General features: G+C 42.3%; 1 protein-coding gene across 1 annotated transcript in view; it reads left to right on the forward strand.

Annotated features, from left to right (window-relative positions):
* Positions 1–15,665, forward strand: part of Znf385b (zinc finger protein 385B) — a 386,454-nt gene continuing 370,789 nt past the window's right edge. The window contains exon 1 of the mRNA XM_005373358.2: positions 1–130. The gene's annotated coding sequence lies outside the window, so the exon portion shown is untranslated. The remainder of the gene's footprint in view (positions 131–15,665) is intronic.

Genomic DNA, 15,665 nt, shown 5'->3' on the forward strand with positions numbered 1-15,665 from the left:
GCCGCCCGGGGAAGGGCTGGGAGCCCCTCCCGATAGAGTTTGCACTTTGTCCCGCAGTCCCACTTGTGGAGGAGGGCGCCCGGGCGCCGCTCCCCAGGACGCGGAGGCGGGGAGTCCCTGGAGTTAAAATGTAAGTCGTGGAAGCCACCGGAGCAGAAGAGACCCCAGGCTGGGCTCCCCTTCTCAAGGACGGGCGGGGAGGATGGAGAGGGGGAGAGGACAAGGAGGGTGCCCCGCTGTGGTTAACCGCAGCACCTCTGCCACTGGGAAGTTTGGGGTCTGGTGTTGCCCTTTTCATGATTGGTACCGAGGTGTAGGAGGAGGCGAGCAGTGGACGCCCGGTGTCCCGGGAGAGTTCTGCAGAGGAAGAGGGGTGAGGTGGGGACAGTGAGGTCCCCGAAGTTTGCACTTGTTGGGAGCCCTGAAGGGCAGCCTCGGTACCAGGCGCTGGCGAAGGTGTCAGCGCGGGGTGGGAGGCGCCGTGGGACTGCGGAAGGGACGAGGAGAAGGGGAGGGGACCATCTGCCGCCGCCGCTCGGTGCGGGGGCGCGGGGAGCAGGAGAGCTGGCAGCGGGACCTTCCCCGCTGCTAGCTCACGCCCCGAGGACGGTGTGATGGGGACCCTGGATGGCGAGTGCTGGGGGTCCTTCAAGGAAAGGGTTTACCAAATCCCCGGAGCAGTAATAAACCGCTCTCCAGAGTTCCTTGGACTGAGAAACAGCTTGCTTCGTCCTCATTTTCCTGTAGAGACGAGGTTTGCAGTTCTCTGGGCTCTGCTTTCCTGAGGAGCATCACACCAAGGAGAAGCCAAACTTTGGCAAAATGTAGCGAAAGATGCCAGCACTCACGTACAGGGGACAGCACGTTTGTGTTGCCAGATCTGGCCTGAAGCTGCGGGGCTGGAGCTGTGGGAAGTGCAGTTATAGCAAATTAAGAAGAAAGCTTTTGAAGAAGTCAATAAGCTGCATCTTACATGAAGTTAGCCGTTGTGACTGGAAAGACCTCTCTTAAACGTTTCAGGGTCTGACTTTAGCAATTTTTCAGAGTCTCAGTGGCATCTTGATGTCGTATGTCTGTTGCGTATGTGCTGCCCATCCTGTGATAGATAGGTGCCTTTGGAATGCAGAACACTGCGTTGCAAGTTTTACTGCTTGAGATGTTTAGGGGACAGAGGGGTTTATTTGGTCAAAGCATTGGTTGTTCAGATCCTATATTCCCATAAATCACATATTTGTGGATTTATAATTTACATTTTTACCCATTTTCAAAGGTGATTTGAGGAAGTTTAGGATGAAAACCACAAATCAAATACCTGTTCTTGTAGGTCTCCTTGACCTTTCTTGTATGCATTTGTAGTAAAATGCTTTGGGAAAGGTGAATTCTTCTAACAAAGCAAACATTACAGTCCTGCTGAGAATCATCCTGGTGTCATCGGTGTTTTTCATGAAATGCCTCATGTAGTTGTTTGATATTACACAAGTAATGATCTTTTTTAGAGATGCTTAATTAGTTCATCTGTATTAAGAAAAAATAAAATCATCTGTTTTCAGAAAAATAACGTTAGTACTTTGTGGCATTTTAACAGTACCCAGATTCACAGAGCAGAAAGAAAACAATGAATTTGATATAGGCTTCTTGAACCGAGGTAGAAAGGAGACCAGTGGAGCTGTTGTTTGTTCTTTGGTCAAACCGGAGAAGAAATTATGATTAGCGCTTATCACTCGAACAGAGCTGGTTAGCGGGACCTGTCTACCGTAGGAGGACAACCTTAGCGAGTGTGCCTATTCTATGATGCTCTATCAAAGTAAATCAGGCATTTTGGCGCTGTTTGTGTCAGGCAGGTGTCCTTACTCTGAGGGAAATGTTCCCTTGAAAACAACCCCAAAAGGTGAAATGTCTACGTAGTACGATGCTGTGTGGAATTGAGCACCATGAAAAAGACCAGACTCTTCGGTTCCTGGAATGCCGTCTTCTCCTGATCAGCCCGCGACCTTGGAATTTTGCCTTCTGGCTGAGTTAGAAGATGTGATTGCTTGATTTTTAGTGCCAACAATTTATATGTAAAAACACGAGCAATTAGCTAACTTCTCACTGGATCGACTGCTTCATTCATGAAAAGTTTAGTTCACAGAAATAAAGAGTGAAATTGGCTTTCTTCTGTTCCTCTAAGGTCTTGTCTTCAGAGACCTAAAGAACAATGATTCTTGATCTGCCCCAGTTTCCGCTGCAGTTCCTTTTCTTCTAGTTTTATAAGTCCTGCACACACACAGACACACACACACACACACACCCTTTGTAGACCATTGTCTCTATTTTTTTCACCTCTCCTAGTTCTATATCTATTCTTCCTAGGTCTCAGAATAGTCTGTTTCTCTTATTTTCACCCTCTTCCTTCATTTTAGGGAGTTCTCTTGGCTCTACTTTAAAATCTTCTTTTGCTCTTTTGTGCCTTACTTTTTATTCATTGTCTTTTTTTCTTCCTAACGTGACTTTTTTTTTCCTGGTGCTACATTATTTCTTTCTAAAGTGACATCCTAGCTTTGCTCTCCCTCCCAAAGTCCATATTTACATTTTGAACCACCTAAGGGATGGTGTTTTATTGTTCTCACGTGCCTAACATCTACCTTCAAAATCTAAACTGTAGTGTGTCTTCAAAATGAACGGGGTTGACTGTGTCAATTCTCATTTCCCTCCTCCTCCCGCAGGATCTCCCTAATACCTGTGCTTTCCATGTCCAATTCCTGAATCCATCTCCACAGCGCCTCATGATGTCATTTTTTCATCTTTCTATCCCTTCACTGACTGTTTTGTCACATTACCATCTCTGTCTCCGCACAACCTCAGTGACCTCCTGCGTAGTTTGTCATCTCCAGTTTCTTCTGTTTCTAGACCTTTTCACCCTTGGTTTTTGCAGAATAAGTTTCCTAAGCCATAGCCAAGCTCAGTAACTGGCTAAAGAAAAACTTTCCCTGGTGTCGTACCGAATGACCCAGGAATCTAACAGTCAAGACTCTGCAGTCCAGCCCCGAAGTAGTTTCCTAAGTTTTACTTGGATCTCACTCATTGATCCGTTCACTCATTTATCAGCGTGGTGAACATATCTGCATGCCCGCTGCATGCCGAACACATCTGTGGGTACTAATAGTAAAGATGACCTGTGTGTTCGCTCAGTGGCCAATTTCAAATTTTATTTTTTAATGTTGGGAGCCACTTCTGAAATACAGTCTTACGTGTTTGAAGTGGGGCCCTGTGATCCCACTTCAGGATTCTCCTTGAGTCAGGCTGATGCTGCCCGATGCTGAAGGCAGTGCTACCTGGACACACAGCAGGTCTCTGAGCCCTGTCTGTGCATATGCTGGACCCGGGCCTTTCGCTTCCCTACAGCCCTCTGTACTAGTCAGAGCGTCAAGGCAATCAGCACGTGATTCTTGATCTCCCTGTGAACTCCAGCTTTTGCTCCTGCAAACCCTGTTACATCTGCCTGACTTCTTTTTGTAGCATGAGTCAAAGTCTTCTTTACAGCTTCTGTGCTTCTGCATTCTTCCCTAAGGGCCTTGCACCCCACTTGCCTAACTTCAAACATTCCTTTCTCTAAGTACCTGCAGGCACAGGTCCTGTCATATCAGGGAGCATTAACAAAGGGGCTAAGTTCTACCTGCTTCGCCAGCCCCAACTTATGTAGTAACTGCTTTTTCAAAAAAATTAACATGTTGGTTTGGTTCCTATAGTAGGACCAGTACTTCTCAAACTTCGAGATGCACATAAATCATTAGGAAATCTTATTAAAATGCAGATTCTGGTTGAGTAGGCCTTGATGAGGCCCAAGATTCTGCATTTCTAATAACTCCCAGGTAAGAATGGTATAGATGATCCTTGGACCCTACTTTGAGCAGCAAGGTAGTAGATGGTGCTTAACAAGCTTGGGGGTTTTCGCAGCCCCTGCCTCTCTGCCTGGCCATTTTCCTGTGAGTAGTGTTGCTTCAGTACTACGTTCTGTTTTGAAAGTGCTTGAGGCCTGGACCTGCGTCCCACGGCTGAATGGAAACTTTGGTTATTCCCATGGATTTCCCGATTATTTTACGGCTACATTATTGCCATTGCTGGTTCTCCCCAATAGCTTCTTCTCCGGCCAGTTCCACGGCTTTCTGATACCTTCCATCTTATTTTCTCCTTCCTTCAGATTGTGGCTGTTCTTTCTCGCTGTGCTTTGATACCATTTTTTCTTTTTGTCTTTGCTCTCTGGCTCCTGAAATTCTCTTCAGGTGCCTTGGCTGACTCTCTGCCCCACCTGTTCTCCTGCGGCTTCCAGCATTTTTCAAGGAAAGGAGTCCTGAAATAGGGTGCAGGAGCCTCAAACCCCCGTTCTGCCTTTCCTGCTAGTGTGAGACTCCAATGAAACTGGTTCTTTCCAGGCTCCTGCAGCCCCCGTTGGTGGCGGGTGTTGGTGACATAGCTTACCCAGGCTGCTACAGTGCCAGCACGCAGTGTGGGAGCTTCACGTGGGGCAGGAGCAGGCTGGGAGGAGGAACTGAGCCTCCTCAGATGCTGCCAGGGCTGGTAGCTGCCCCCGTCTGGTGTTCTGTCACATTCCTGTTCCAGATAAACAACTTGAACTTTCACTGTTGTTCTAGCACTAAGCGGAGAAAGATTCCTGTTCCTTAGGAAAACGGCTATTCCTTAGTTTCTTTTAATTCGGTTGTTTTCACCCCTGGATTGACATTAAAATCACTTTAGGAGCCTTCAAAAATACAATATTACCTGTCTGTAGGTGATGGTTTAATTTGTCAATATTTTTATAAACCTCCCCAAATGATTCTAACCTCCCGTCTGGGTGGAGGACTACACCTTTTCTGTAAAGGCAGCGCTGGGTGGTAGCTAAGAATACAGCACCCTTTTGAGCCAAACCCTGATGTTTTCCACTCATCAGCTCTGAGAGCTTGGGGAAGTCACTTATATGCTCTGGGCCTTGGTTTCTGCATCTCTGGCCTGGGTTGATGTGGTTGTGGTGGAGAGTACCAGAGATGCCGTCCGTGGAGCCCTTGCAGGAGATCTCGCACACTGTGGTCCATCCAGGAAGGACAGCCGCTGTCTGCCATGGTGAGCACACTGTCTCAGCTTAAACTCCCTGAATTGATTAGGGTTAGCACTGTCCTTACTCCTTGTTTAGCTTCAAGAGAGTCTGTAAAGTAAAACTAGTTTGAAAAGAAATTTATGAGCATATTCTCAGAAGTGGCTAAAAGCAAAAGTACAGAAGGCATATATACTAATAAAAAGCAATCACCCTTTTGTTTTGATTCATTTGGTGCCACATCAACTCTATGATCTCATAAATAGCAGAGATGGATTAAAAATACCCATAAACTGATACAAAAAGATGACCAGGCTTTCATACCTACTTTATGATAAATGACTTAGCCCTTTCATAAAGACAGTTCTATCATCAACAAATAAAAAGGATTGAAATTCATGGACCTAAGAGAGCATTTTATTTTGGTAATAAATATGAATGTGCAAAGCGTTTACATTTCCGAGTTTATAATGGGAAATGGAATTTAAAATAAAGCATATACAGAGATATCCTATCTTCTGCAGGGTAAAGCTAATCAACATTTTCTTCTCTTGACTGAGATTCTGAAATAGCCATTATCCTATTATGTTATCATTATATCGCAAAAAAATGATCAGATAAAGGGACATAACCAATATTAACTGAGAGCCCATATCTCATTTTTTTCTTCACATATCTGAAAATAAATAGAGTGTGTTCTTTAATTCCAGTGGATTTGGCAAAGGTACCAATCATGATTATGAGGGATAGCTGTGCCGACTTCTTTTGCATGTGAAATAACTGCATTTAGTACTGCTTCTTACCTTTTCCTCTAAGAATAACAGCTGTCATTTTTACATTATTTTTTTGATCAGGAAGAATATTTTTCAGTTAAATCGTCACTAACAGCCTGATGTTTACTCTCCACAGTGTGATGTGTACTTTTTAATAGCACAGTTAGAAAGATATGATGAAATGTTAAAGAGTGCCATTTAGTTACAATAGAGACCATTGTGAAAAATAATGACTTAATTCTTCTGAATCTTTGCTTCCATACACTGTTGTTAAAATTGTGTAAAATTCTACACAGAGCTGTGATTTTTGATGCATGTTAGTTAAAGTGGTCAGGCTGATAGATACTCTGGTAAGTAAGTTTTTATATCCTACAGACCTAGACTGTTGGTTTCCAGTTAGATTTTATTTCTTCCTAGGCTTAATCAATTGCTATTATGTGTGAAAAATTTGATATAGTTATAGAAATGACAACCGCTCAGTCAAAGATAACCATTAAATCATTGTGTTTTTAGAATTAAAGGTGACCTTTGTGCAAAATCTTCATGCATAAATTAGAAACATGAGATCGGGAAGATTTAGAATATTTACAATTTGAGCCTAGGAAAATAAACATTACAAATAATTGTAAAAACATTTATTGATATTTACACTAGCATTTAAGCTTCTGGTGGAAATTATATGGATTCTCTGATGCCCTTAATTTTGATACTTCACTTTGTCATAATTTTCCAAGTCTAAGAGACAATGAAAGAAACTTTCACAAGACTCTTACAGAAAAAAAAAAGCTAATGCACATAACATACATAACACAGTTCTTGATCCCTACAATCCTCACAGAGATAGCCAAAAATGTACATTATAAAGTTTAATTGTTAATACTCATACCTCATGGGCACATTTCAATGCTTGTGGTCACCAGTCTAGTTCTAAAGGCATCCTTGGCGTGATAATTCTTAGACTTTAAGCATTTGAGCTTGCTCAGAATGCATGTTCTTGGTACTCCTCCCTAAAGATTGTGTTAGTTTGCTGTCACTGTGACAAAATACCTGAGATAAACAGTGTAAAGATAGGAGAGATTTATTTTGCCTTATGTTTTCAGAAGTTTAGGCCATGGTTAGTTGGCTCCGTTGTTTTTGGGACGTTGCCATGACAGAGCATCACTGTGGGAACATGGGGTAGAACAAAGCTGCTCACCTTATAGCAGCGAAAGAGAAGAAGGAGCTCAGGTACCAATGTCCCCTTCAAGGGCATTCCCACAGTGATCTAACTTCTTCCCGCTGGACCCCACCTCATAGAGATTCTATTATCAAGCCACAGATAGGGAACCAAGCCTTTAAGAGACTGGGCCATTGGAGGATATTTCTGATCCCAATGACAGTAAAGTTGCAAATGCACCAGGTATGAGATAGAACCCAGACCACACTTGAACACCGGCACTGCTTCTCATCTGGGATCAACAAATAGAATTACTTGAGGTTCTTGGTAAAGTCCAGTAAAATATGCCGAGTTCAGTTTCCCTACGCCACATGTCACTCCTTCCTTCAATTGCTCCAAGAGCCACCGGTGTGCAAATTCTGCAGGACCAGGCTGAGATCCCTCCTTGACCACTCCCTGGCCTTTACCCATAGGTTTAATTCCACCATGGTTCTCCACAGCAGTGTGGCTGATGGGCCACCTGCCCCTGTGTCTCTGTGAACTCATTTGTGATATGTAGTTTCCTGGGTCCAAACCTAACGTCACTAAATCTGAAAGGAGGAGATAGGAAGTCATTTCCTGTAAACAGCCTTTTTTTCTGGCTGATAGTGATAACGATAACACCTGGGTGGTGTCTCCTGACCAGCACACTATGGCGTTTCACCTTTGCTTTCATAACTTGCTTTCAGAAAACTCCAGGGTTTTGCTAACCACATCAACTACAGTGGCCTTACAGATAGCGCGGGGACCACTACGACCAGCACCGTGTCTTCCCTCTTCTGTCTCCAGGCTTCTCCCTTCTCTGCATTGTGGAAACAGCCGGTGGTCCTGGCGTCGTGATTTTATGGTGGACAACACAGGCTCCTTTCTCTACAGTCCTCTTCCCGTCTTCCTTTTTCATAGTTGCCAAGTACAGCTGAGCTGAATGTGCCAAATGTACAGATGTTATGGTGCACATTCACACGGCTCCTGTCCCCTTTCAAATCCTTAAAGTCTTCCTTGCTCACTGTGCAGCGCTTACATAAGCAAGGTTTAAATTTGTCAAGAATTTCGCAGGTTCCCCCGTCTGTTGTCTTCCTCTCGTATTGCACTGGGAAACACTGTCATGTACTCTTGGCTGATATGGATGAAAGGTAACCTGATCTTTATAAATATTTGATGGTGGAGATCTTGTTTCTAAATTATGAAGAATTATAGCAGGAAATTTTGTTCGCTCTGTCTAACAGTTCTTCTGAGTCCTTAAGGTCCGTGTTGCACAGACCCTTTTTAAATGCAAATTGTGGAGTTTATGTTGCTATATAAAGTGATGAACAAAACAACATCAAAATTATTAAACAGTATGTCATAAACAGCTCTAACTCTGATCATTATTTTAAAATCCAGCCATAGAGTTTCATTTTGTTAACTAGCACTTTGTTATATAAAATCTGCAAGAGTGATCGAGGGATGGGTGGCATAAGGGATGACGGTGTGTGAGCGCCTCATTATAGGAAGATGTTATAATAGGGACATATTATGTTTGAACCCTGCCTTCAGCCTCATAGGTGAATCAGCCCTCATAGATGCAGCCTTTTTTCTCAACTGTAAGGAAAGGCTCAGTGGGTACTGAGGGAGCAGGGGCTGGTCAAGTGAGCAGTTGGCAGAAAGGTACACCTACTCAGGAAATGGTATAACCAGCAATTCCATGGGGGAAGGAATCATCATATAGAAGATAATGGTATCAGACTTTATGAATCTCCAAATGCAAATTAGCAATCACAAAGAGAGTTTATTTTCTAACATCTGAACTGCTGCATAGCACTAATTATGGTAGAGGTTTGCAGAGCCCTCCACAAGATGGATTTAATGTCTGTGGATCCTGTGCTTATTGAGAGGGTCATACCACTCCAAGGGTCTCTCCCATAGCCCCCTGGGTCTCTGGTGAGCCTCCTAACCAGGAGGAAGTGTGTGCTAGGGTGAGTATTTCAGCACTGCTGGAGGCCACTCTTCGCAACCCAGCATGATAAAAGACACAAAGCAGAATCCTTATGGATCTTCCCCTTCCCTGTGGCTGCTGTTTCTCAACCTTGTAGCAAGAGGACCAAGCAAGTGCCTCACCATCTGTGTCAGATGAGAAGGCTCTGGACTGACAGGGCAGTTGCTTGCAAACATTGAAAGAGTGACATGTGGATAAGGAAATAGATTCATTTCTTGAGGACCCAGTAGGCATGGCCAGATTCAGTGGGTGGTATTATAAGGAGGCAGATTTCAACTCAGTATGAGAAAGAACTTTCTAATGATGCAGTTGTCCTATAAGAGTATGGCTGCCTTCAAGTTTCCTGCCCTCTCAAGCAACATGTAGGCCGTGGATGGATCAAGCTACCAGAACAGCATACGAGGAATCCCGGCACCTTGACATTACTGATAAAATAATTCAGAGTGACTATAGGGAGAGGAGGAGCATATACAAGAATAAAGATGGGGAGGAAGTGTCCCTGAACTTCCTAAAAGATGAAGGAACAATTGCTTTACCTTTTTGTCCCCAGCCTTTATCTTTTTTCCAGCTTTTAAGCACATTATACTTATGGAACACCTATTGTGTGCCACAACCTTGTCTTCTTTCACAGTCACAAGACATGAGTTCCATCACATCCTCTTAGCTTGAATTCAGCCTTTGTGTCCTGCTTTTCACACAGTCATGCTTTGTGGTCATCTTTGGTGACTTCTCACAAGTTGTGCTGTACACCAGTCATTCCTGAGCTAAATTCCCTGGTAACTTTTTCACGTTCCCATACCACTTTTCCTATGTATCACTTATGGTGCTTGCAGTATTATATTGTAATGATCTCTGTGTGTCAGTTTTTCCCACTAGACTACAAGCTCCTTGAGAGCAGATACCTTGACATATTAATCACGTTAATGACTATACCAATGTCTGGCGAATCATAAATGTTAGTGGATTGTTGACCAAATATTTTATTACTTCTCCCTATTGGCACCTTCACCCAAAAGAAATACGTGGGGTGAGCTTTATCCTCAAGGGTAAGGATCTAAAATAAGGACTATACATTTTTTCTCTTCCTGACCCTACCTCCTCAACCTCAGTCACATCCTAATGGCCTATCCTGTCCGTTCCTTTTCAGGGAAAGAGGGAAAGATTGTGAAGAGAATGAGGCAAAAGAGAAAAAGTTCTCTAACATTAAAGGATAAAAAAAGCCTCTTCTTGGGGTCTCCCACTAGGCGTGTTGCCTTCTGTATCACAGGTAGTAGGATGAGCTTGTTTACTGCTCCTGCTCTTAATTCACTGTACCCAAAACTAGTCTTGTGACCACATCACTGTTGCCTTCCTGATGATTTTTAGAAGCTCTTTTGATTTTAAATTGTGTGATTCATGATCTCTTTTCCCTTCAAAAGTTTCCAGGGGCTGGGGATGTGGCTCAGTGGTAGAGTTCTTGCCTTGCATGCACAAGGCCCTGAGTTTGATCCCCAGCACCACCAAAAAAAAAACCAACAACAACAACAAAAATTCTGAAGTCTTCTTCCCCTGCATAGTATTCTCCACATAACCAAAAAGCCAGTGTGTTGCCAACAGCAGAAGATCTTGGGCCATGGCTTTGGAAAGACTGTTGCTTGTGGTCTAAAATGTCCAGATCCAATCTCTGCTGTGTGGCCCTGGGAAACTGCAAATGTCCCCTAAGCAGAAGATTTCTCTTCTATAAAATGGGTGTAGTATTATATGCCTCGTAGAAGTGCAAGGACATGAAGCATTTATCCCTAGGCCTGAAATATAAGGTGGACTTGGGAGATAACTGTTGTTATTTGGAAACAGTCACTTCTCTTTTTCCCCTCTCTTCTTTAACTCTGGAAAAGCTCCTGCACATAGGTCCTGCACACGTTTCCTTGACATGAGTACTTGTGCGATCTTGAGCATCATTCCTCCCCATCTGGAATTCGTGAAGGGCAGCCAACATCCCTCCCTCCTGAGGCATTGGCTCCTACAACCACAGTGCCCCAAAGAGCAGCCCATTTCAGAGCAATTGGGGATATATTTATTCTAACATTTAAATAGAGGGCATAACTGTTACTGAGAAGATGCTGGAAGTGGGCGTGGGCTTGTACATCTTAATATCATACAGTGTATCGCACTCAGATCAAGCTTCCCTTATTTGAAAAAGCTTTGAGTGAACGACAGCGACACAGCAGCTCCCGAGCCTGACAATAAATAGACACCTTATAAAAATTTATGAAGTTTGGGTTGTAAAGAACAGACTGCACATACTGAGCAGTACCATTTCTTATTAAAATAATTTCATCTTTAAATCCATAGTCTCTCTATCGCCTAGAATAGGAGCTCATGCTATGGCTAGACACCTCCACAGCCTGTAAACTTTTATATAGGCTTTAGGAAAGGGATGATGGTTTCATGAGATATGACTTTCTCATCTCACCAAATTAGATTATTTGAGAGAGCCTCCCTGGATGTAAAATTTCAGTCTTGAGTAAATCCGTACCCCTGAGAGTCGGTGCAGCCTGCAAGCAGAGTGGAAATGGAGCATAATAAATCTGCCCTGAGCCCATTTTTCTTCACACTGCTCCATAATTCATTTTTTGCTTGGTTCCCATGACCGCTCTTTCACAGCTAATCAGGCTGCATCCAGGCTGGCTCCTCTCGGGTGTAACACCTCCTTCTTGGTCCAGACCGCGCTGCTTGGCATGCCCTTCTGCTCACAGCCTTCTTCCTTGAGCTGTGTGACATCATGGGCCTTGTAGCCAAGCTGTTCGTGACCATGGCAAACACTAGTTAGTGTGGCCTGTGTATGGTGGTATACTTTCAAAAAAGCTATCCTGTTTAAAATGGAGTTAATAGATACCACCATCTCTGGAGTACATATGTAGGCCTAGTGAGTACTCCAGTTAGTCTCTCCTGATTCTGCTTGGAGGGACCAAAGGAAGAGTGACCTCTTAGTAAGGCTAATGCTGCATTTTTTATGTTTATTGAAGAGCAACTCTCCTCCCACTTCATGGTAACTAAGGAAAACAAAACACATCAGTTACAAGAGTGTTAAGCTATAAAATAGTGATAAATTTCACCACAAAATTCACAAGAACTGTATACAGAAAACTAGAATACATCACAGAGAAATTAAAATTTTTAAGAAATATTTCAAGGGGAAAGACTTGAAGATTACAATTTTTATAAAAATCCAAAAGACTTCACATTGTTAAAACCATTCTGAAGAGAAAGAAAACGCTTTGGAAGGCTAACATGACATTATGCTGCTTTATTCCAGTTCCTTCCTCTTTGTCCATGAGGAAAGTTTCTCCACTGCTCCTGTGGCTTCTCTCTCTCTCCTCCAGGTCAGCGCTGCTCTGGTCCAGTGGTACCACCACCATCCACTGCCACAAAACCAAGAGTGGCTGCAGTGACTTGCAAGAACTTGGCAAAAAAAACAAAGGTTTAGGAAAATTTCCTCCAATGTGGAATAAAAGCAATCACACTAAACTGGGAATTAAACATTTGATTTCCTTTCCTGTTTCCACACTTAATTTTAATTGTGATATTGGATAATTTAACTGTACTGGCCTTTACTTTTGTCATATGTAAAATAAGCAGGTAGTCATAAGTGAAATGTAAGAGAAAATTCTGTAAGTTATGAACTCAAGTAATGGAGAAATTTTGTTGTTTTCCTCCCTATGATTTAACACACTGCAACGTGGGCTGGGGAAGAGGAGTTACCAAGGAAATTGTGCTGGTTTGCACTGCAGTCCAGGGCCTTCAGAAGGGACTGTGTAGAAGGCAGCAGGTTCTCTACCATGTTTGGCCAGAGAGCAGGGGCCAGAGCTGCACTCCCATGGAGGATATAAGGCCAGAGTGTCCAGCAAGCAGAAAGCCGACAGCAGAAGCAGTGAGCCCAACTTTTTGGTTTCAAGGGAAGAATTATCTGGTGTTCTTTAGTAATTTTCGGGACTGTTGATTGAGTAGCCTGTTAAGCTTTGCACAGTGCTTCAAGTCTGAATTTGGTACGAGCCTTTGTCCCTTGCCTAGTTATACAGAGGTGGAAATTAATGCACTAAGTGACATAGTAGCCCAGAATGACACAGCCAGATGGTTGCATAGCAGCCCTGGCGTCTCACTGAAGAACAGAGGCTCAAGGAGGCTCTTTGGGTCAGCAGCTCCAGAGCCTCCTAGAAATGTCGAGTCTCAGGCCCTACTGCTGCCCTGGAGGCGGGTGGTCGGAATCTCCATGTTAAACCCCTAGTATTTCACTTGGATGCTACAGTCTGAGGAGTACAGTAATTTAGTGGGGCCTCCTGCCTCCACTACAGTCTTCTGTGTGTCATGTTTCAGCACAGGGTCAGAGCTTCTGGTTTATCAAGAGCCAGTCTGTGGGGGACGTCCTGCTCGAGGTGTCCCAGTACAGTTTCCTAGAATGTGAAATAAGACAGAAAGAATATTTTCCCCACACAAGTAGAGTAACTATTTAGATTCACAGGGGTGTAAAACGCTTGTCTCAGCTCCTCAGAAAACTCCTTTGGAATGTCACCACTTTGTATCAGCAGATTCTCACTTGAAAATTTAACAGGGCAAGTGGACAACACATCTGCACAGACATCTGTGTGATAAGCATGATTTAAATTAAATGTTGTGCCTCTGTTTCTGAAATGACTTCGGATGTTAAGGCTGTTGAACCGCATCCTGTTGGCTTTTGTTTCAAATTCTTTTTTTTTTTTTACTTTAAAGAGGAAAAATTTCAAAACAAGATAATAGGATAACTATGGTTAATACATTGCATATTGTTATCTTTAAATTAGTTACTCAGAGGACAAGATATGGGCATTTAATTGTCCAAACAATAGCACAAGCCTTTCTTTTCAATGAACTGAGAGAAATTAGTATCTTATTAGTATCTATTACTATCATATATATATATATATATATATATATATATCATATGTATAAATATATGATTTTACCTTCCCTTTCTCCATTCCCCCATCCCAGGTTCTCTTTCCTTTTGAAGTTTCTTCCCATTTTACAATATCTAGTGTACATTTGGAATCTTACTTACTCTTTCTGCTTCTCACACCAGGGAGACAATATGATGTTTACACATGTGTGTTTGGTTTATTTCACTTAGGAGTATGGTCTAGAGTTACATCCATTTACCTATAAAAGTCTCCAGTTTATACCACCATATAGCTGAGTAGTAGTCCACGTCTACTACTCACATCTGAGTAGTAGACCACATCTTTTTTTTTAAAATCCATTCCTTGGTTGATGGGCATTTGGGTTATTTCCAAGATCTAGTTATTGCAAATTTTGCTGCTATAAACATGGGTGCACATATATATCGCTGTGCTATGATGGTTTTAATTCTGCGAATTCCTAGTTTTTTGAGGAATCTCCACAGTGATTTCTATAGTGGTTGCACCAGTCTACACTCCCACCAACAGTGGAGAAGGGTTCCTTTTTCCTCACAGTCCCTCCAGCTTTCATTATTGGTTGAATTTTTGCTGATAGCGTCCTTTCTGGGGTGAGGTGGAATCTCAGTATTATTTTAATTTACATCTCTCAAATGACCAGTGATGTTGAACATTTTTTTCATATATTTGCTCTTTGTACCTGTTTATGTGAGAAGTGTGTGTTCATCTCAGACACCCATTTTTGGATTGGGTCTTTAAATTTTGGAGGTCTGACTTTTTAAATTTCTTTGTATATTCTTGATAGTACTCTTTTTTTTTCAAGGAACAGCTGTAAAACATTTTTTCTCATGTTGTGGGTGTCGCTTCATTCTGTTGGGGGTTTCTCTTGCTGTACAAAAGCTTTTTAATAAGATGAGATCCCAGTTGTTGATTCTTTGCAATAGATCCTATGTAATCAGGGTTTTATTTATGAAGTCTTTGCTTATACTGATGACTTTAAGAGTTTTACCTATCTTATCTTCCAGCAGATATAATGTTTCTGTTTTAATATTTAGATCTTTGATCCATTTCAAGTTTAGTTTAGTACATGGTGAAAGATGTGGGTCCAGTTTTAATCTTCAGCATATGAAGAGCCCATTTTCCTAGCACAGTTTATTAAAGAGGCTATCTTTCTTCCAGTGAATGTGTTTGGCACCTTTGTCAAAGATAAGGTGGCAGAGTATGTCTGGAGTTGTTTCTACATCTTCTAATCTGTTCCATTAATCTTCAGGTCCGTTTTTTGACCAATACCCCATTGTTTTTTTTTTTTTTTTTTTTTTAATCACAGTAGCTTTGTAATATAATTTCAAGTCAGGGTGTGTGTTGCTCCCTGGCTTGCCTTTGTTGCCTAGAATTGCCTTTGCTATTCTAGGTCTCTTGTGATTGCACATGAATTTTAGGAGTGCTTTCTCTAATTCTGTGAGATATGCTGTTAGAATTTTGATTGGAATTGCATTAAATCAATACAATGGTTTTGAAATTATGGCCATTTTTTATTATATTGGCTCTTCTTACCCAAGAGGAAGGGATATCTTTCCATTTTCTGATATCCTCTTCAATCTCCTTTTTCAGAGTATTTTAGTTTTCAAAGTACAGGTCTTTTACATCCTTTGTTAGATTAATTCCTAGGTATTTCCTTTTTTTTGGATGCTGTTGCAAAAGATGTTGTTGCCCTAATTTCTCTCTC

This window comes from Chinchilla lanigera, unplaced genomic scaffold (genome assembly GCF_000276665.1).
Source record: "Chinchilla lanigera isolate Chin_1 unplaced genomic scaffold, ChiLan1.0 scaffold00002, whole genome shotgun sequence".
In the NCBI taxonomy this organism is placed as follows: domain Eukaryota; kingdom Metazoa; phylum Chordata; class Mammalia; order Rodentia; family Chinchillidae; genus Chinchilla; species Chinchilla lanigera.